The sequence below is a fragment of the Anabrus simplex genome, chromosome 3 (assembly GCF_040414725.1).
Source record: "Anabrus simplex isolate iqAnaSimp1 chromosome 3, ASM4041472v1, whole genome shotgun sequence".
In the NCBI taxonomy this organism is placed as follows: Eukaryota; Metazoa; Arthropoda; class Insecta; order Orthoptera; family Tettigoniidae; genus Anabrus; species Anabrus simplex.
In genome coordinates this window covers 296,775,967-296,781,291 of record NC_090267.1, presented here as the reverse complement: position 1 = coordinate 296,781,291, position 5,325 = coordinate 296,775,967, and the positions used below count along the sequence as shown (strand labels likewise).

At 42.0% G+C, this 5,325-nt stretch overlaps 1 non-coding gene across 1 annotated transcript; it reads left to right on the top strand.

Annotated features, from left to right (window-relative positions):
• Positions 1 to 4,960: 4,960 nt before the first annotated feature.
• Positions 4,961 to 5,037, top strand: TRNAS-CGA (transfer RNA serine (anticodon CGA)). The gene has a single exon. It is a non-coding gene; the product is annotated as a tRNA-Ser (tRNA).
• The last annotated feature ends 288 nt before the right edge of the window (positions 5,038 to 5,325 follow it).

Sequence of the window (5,325 nt, the reverse complement as noted above, 5' to 3'; positions counted from 1 at the left end):
AGTATACATAAAAAGACCTCTACAATTCTACTATGTTATTATTTCAGTGTTAATTTCACTTGCTGAAACAATACATAATCACTTCCAGTTTGAAAAAAAATCAATTATCACAATGCATTTCATCTTCAAAAAATATTTTGAGAATTTTAAGTGGATTTTTGTGATAGAAAATAAGACTTGAAAGCTTCAAAATCCTTAGTAGTCTTTCAATTTTGAAACTAGAGAAATCTACCTTGTGCTTTGTTCATTTTATGTCATCATCATCATATTCTAAAGGCTAAGCCTTGTCGCTGCAGCCACAGTTGTCTATCTTGAGCCAGTCTTTTCAACTCAGCGTAGGTCTTGCACTTCATCCTCAGAAGCAGGTTCTTGAAGTAAGACACTCTGGGTCGTCCTCTTCCTCTTTTTCCAGCAATTCTTCCTTCAAAGATATTACAAAGGAACTCCTCATGCCGCAGAATGTGACCAATAAATTTTATTTTCCGTTTTTCAATTTCTCTTATCTCTCTGAGGACTTCGGTATTGCTCTTCATTTCCGTCCAACTTATCCTCTGCATTCTTCTCCAGATCCACATTTCAACTGCCTCTAGTTTTTTCTTTTCTTGCGTTCCTAATGTCCAGCTTTCGCAACCATACAGAAGCACGCTCCATACAAAGGTTTTTTCAAAGGCCTTCCGAGTTTGAATATCTATATGTTTGTTGGACAGCAGTGATGCTTTTCATCTTGGAATGCTCTCTTTGCCATGGCTATCCTCTTCGTGACTTCTGATATGCTCCGATTATCACGTGTTATCAGGGTTCTAGGTAGCAAAACTGTTTCACTTGTTCTATTTTATCAGGGCCAATTTTTAAGTGTGTTACAGGTGTTTTCTTGTCTTTACATATTGTCATGGTTTTTGTTTTATGTAAAGCCATTTTGCAATACTTCAAAGAGGCAATTTTCATTGTTGAATCATGTTATGAAGTATACGCGTGTCCTCGTGGTGAGGTATTGCATCTCTTTTCAGACACACTCCCAATGGAGGTTAGCTGGATGTACCACTTTAACCACATACCATCTTTCCTACCGTTCTTAAATTTCTGGCAATACCGGGAATCGAACCCAGGCTCCAGCGGACGGCAGCTAATAGTGCTAACCGATACGCTACAGAAGAGGACAATAATTTTATTATAATATACGGGGTGCTTCACCAGCTCCTTATTTTTTTCGGAGGTAGGTAACCCAACTAACACGCGTATCATAGTCATCCGAAAAGCATTACTACCTGCTCCTTTATGGCCTTAGTACAAATATACCGTTTACATAATGCTCGCGAATATGGTAGAAATCATTAGCGGCACTGTTATTTCTATTATCTGAACTATAATGAATCTGTAAAACGTTCACAGCTGCGAATAACACTATCTTACGTACGGACAGGGAGTGTCTATAAGGAGTACAACGTGCTAACTAATGCACTATGGGTCGCGATACGTAATCGCTCGCTCAGTGGCATGTTCTCCAGCAACTCTGGAAGCTCATTTTGAAGAAAATGAAGGTAGCATGCTCCCGTTAGATGTCCGTCGAATAAATATGGTCCGATGAGATAGTCACCCAAGATCCCACACCAGGCATTTACTCCCCACTGCACTTGGAATGGGCCATGTCTTACCCAATCGGGATTCTCCGCGCTCCAATAGGGCATATTGTGCCGATTAACGACGCCATTGTTGGGAAATCGTTATTCGTCTGAAAACAGGACTCTTGGCAAAAAGGCTGCATTATTGGTCACCCTGCGTAATGCCCATTGACAAAATGTTACGCTTGCATCGAAATCTCCTCCGTGTAGCTGCTGGTGTAACTGCAGATGGTATGGGCGAAATTTATTGTTATACAGTTGTTACAGCATTACGCATTTAAAACTCCTTTCCCAGAAACGATTCTGGAACTGGCTATCTGGCTGTGGATTGGTTGTTTACCTTGTTTGAGCGTGTGGATGTGTTTGCCATACCAATGATTGTTCTAATTTTTTCCTGATATGGGCGTGGCACTGCTAGGTTTTGGAAGTTGGTCATGTAATTTATTCCTGGTTTCAACCCTTGCTCCTGTGAAGTATTTCATATCGTTTACTATCTCTCATAAAAATATTTTCTGCTTGTTTTTGGTGTTTACCGTTAAGTGGAAAACATTTGAGTTTCTGAAATTAATTTTGTTGGACTAGATTTCCATGCTAATGCGAAAGCCTACTTAACAAATTTCGCTTTGTTAATGTTTGATTCCAAGGTTACAACCTTTATTTTCCTTGTCATTCATTTAAATAAGTTAAAAAATGCGGGCCCGCGTCTTCAGTTTTAAACTTGGTATTATTTGGTAATTTCAAATTCTAATGTATTCGTTTATTGATTTCCTTTAAAGGATGATGTCCATTTGGTTTTTCACATTTAACCTTTTTCTTGGTGAATTAAAATTTTAATTTAATTGAAAACTTGAATTTTATTTCATAGTCTAGAATGATTCAACGCTGTATCTAGTCATGTTATCCATGTCCTTTGGGTTTTATGGGCCTATTAATTGGTAAGTAGATGATTTGTGTTCGTCACTTCATTGTGGCTGATATCTCTGATTTGTTTTTCATTTTTCCTTTTCACACCAGCTTAGAGGTGGTGCATTTGTTGCTGACCGTTAGTGTAATTGTGTTTATATTGCGCTGGCGGATCACAGTATACGTATCACTGATGACCGGCTGATGTTAGTCTGTTGTGCAAGTGTCCGAGTACTAACGTGAGGGTTATCATGGACAGCGTCCAAAACAGCCTCTTCATTTGGACCAGACGTTATTGGGGCATCTCTAACTGAAGTTAACAATCCAAGCGTCCCAGTTGACTACAATCTTCGTTTAAGGTTTCGGAACGTATTGGTAGTTGATAGTCTTCTGTCAGGAAAACGCTCGTGATAGAGACGTTGCGACTGGACTGCGTTCTGCCTTGTTTCCCCATAAATGAGCAACGTAACAACGTACTCGTCACTGGAATACATCGTGAGTGAAAATACGTGCTGTGATGTGACCTGGTAAGTGTGCATAAACATTGTGTGTCTGTTAAAATGGGGCATGATTAGTCGGTCAAAATAAAACATGCAAAAGTTTCAAATCGAACCGCTGCATTATTGATATTCAGACGCCTAATGCCACAACCGACTCAGCCACAGAGACAACATACAAAATGTTCGCTAAAGGATTATTATTTAAGCATGGCCGTTCGACATCGAAAGTTAATATCCGTGTCAAAGTCGTCAATAATGCTTTACAGTGTTCATTTAACATTTTACCATTATGGAACGCGTGGCGTGCATATTAATTCGACCGTACTTTCTCCTTAAACTAACGTACTCTTCATAGGAAATGAATAAGTGCGGTGATGTGACCGGGTATGGATTATTATTTGTGTGCGTTGGTCTTGGGATGTTGTGGATTCGAATCCCACGCTGGTCGTACTGAAAATAGTTGTCTTCATTTTCCCATGTTCACCACCAGGCAAATGCCGGGAAGTTACGTTAGTAAAAGACCAAGACCGATTTCCTTCCCGATCCTTCCCCCATCTATCCTGTAGAAAAAGATGCCAAATCAGAGCATATCCCTTAAAACCAATTTTAAAAAATCTGTTTACCCTCCATAATCGGTTTTTCTCTCGGACTCAGCGAGGGATCCCACATCTACCGCCTCAAGGGCAGTGTCCTGGAGCTTCAGAATCTGGGTCGGGAGATACAACTGGGGAGGATGACCAGTACCTCGCCCAGGTGGTCTCACCAGCTATGCTGAGCAGGGGCCTCGCGGGGCGATGGGAAGATTGGAAGGGATAGACAAGGAAGAGGGAAGGAAGCGGCCGTGGCCGTAAGTTAGATACCATCCCGGCATTTGCCTGGAGGAGAAGTGGGAAACTACGGAAAAGCACTTCCAGGATGGCTGAGGTGGGAATCGAACCCACCTCTACTCAGTTGACCTCCCAAGGCTGAGTGGACCCCGTTCCAGCCCTCGTACCATTTTTCAAATTCAAATTTCTTGGCAGAGCCGGGAATTGAACCGGGCCTCCGTGGGTGGCAGCTAATCACACTAACCACTTCACCACAGAGGCTCCCTCAAAACCAATAGGAAAAAATATTGATTATTATTTTATCCCCGCTGTAATGGAGCAGCTCTGTTCCTTGTGCTGGATTCGAACCACTACGCTGTAGACACTCACACACCCTATGTCCCAACGCTTAACCTCTTCGGCCACGAAGTCAACATGCATGGCAGTTGCTAGAGGTTTAATGCTTAAGTACGGCCGTTCCACCTCGAAAGTTAATATCCGTGTCAAAGTATTCAATGATGATGAATATTGAATTTTCACGACCGCATTGTAATCGAAACAGACTTTCAACGTATTAGGTCGTGTTACGTACATGTAGTACGTGTTGAAGAGATGTTAAGTACAGAACAAAAATGGCCAGCCGGACACCAGTGGGATCCGAACCCACAACCTCCCGATTTCGCGTCGGTTGCTCTACCAATTGAGCTATGGTGGCTTAGGCCATCTTTGTTCTGTTTGAAAGATCTGAGCTACAGGTCTGGCACTGCTGCTAGCACACTGTAGAGTGCGTTTAAGTCGCCCGTTGTGGGGCATGTCAATGAATATTGAATTTTCACGACCGCATTGTAATCGAAACAGACTTGCAACGTATTAGGTCGTGTTACGTACATGTAGTACGTGTTGAAGAGATGTTAAGTACAGAACAAAAATGGCCAGCCGGACACCAGTGGGATCCGAACCCACAACCTCCCGATTTCGCGTCGGTTGCTCTACCAATTGAACTATGCGGTCGTGAAAATTCAATATTCATTGACATGCCCCACAACGGGCGACTTAAACGCACTCTACAGTGTGCTAGCAGCAGTGCCAGACCTGTAGCTCAGATCTTTCAAACAGAACAAAGATGGCCTAGGCCACCATAGCTCAATTGGTAGAGCAACCGACGCGAAATCGGGAGGTTGTGGGTTCGGATCCCACTGGTGTCCGGCTGGCCATTTTTGTTCTGTACTTATCTCTTCAACACGTACTACATGTACGAAACACGACCTAATACGTTGAAAGTCTGTTTCGATTATTCAATGATGTTTTGTACAGTGTTCAATTTAACTTCTTTACATTACAGAACACGTAGCATAGCCCATTAATTCGATCGTATTATGGGTACCTGTTTTATTTCAAGGCACAATAAATCACATGTTTGCAGAATGGTCCTTAGTATTTGGAGCTGGATTGTGCATAGTAGCTTTTCGTTTCTTAGGTCGATGGATAAATTTGCAG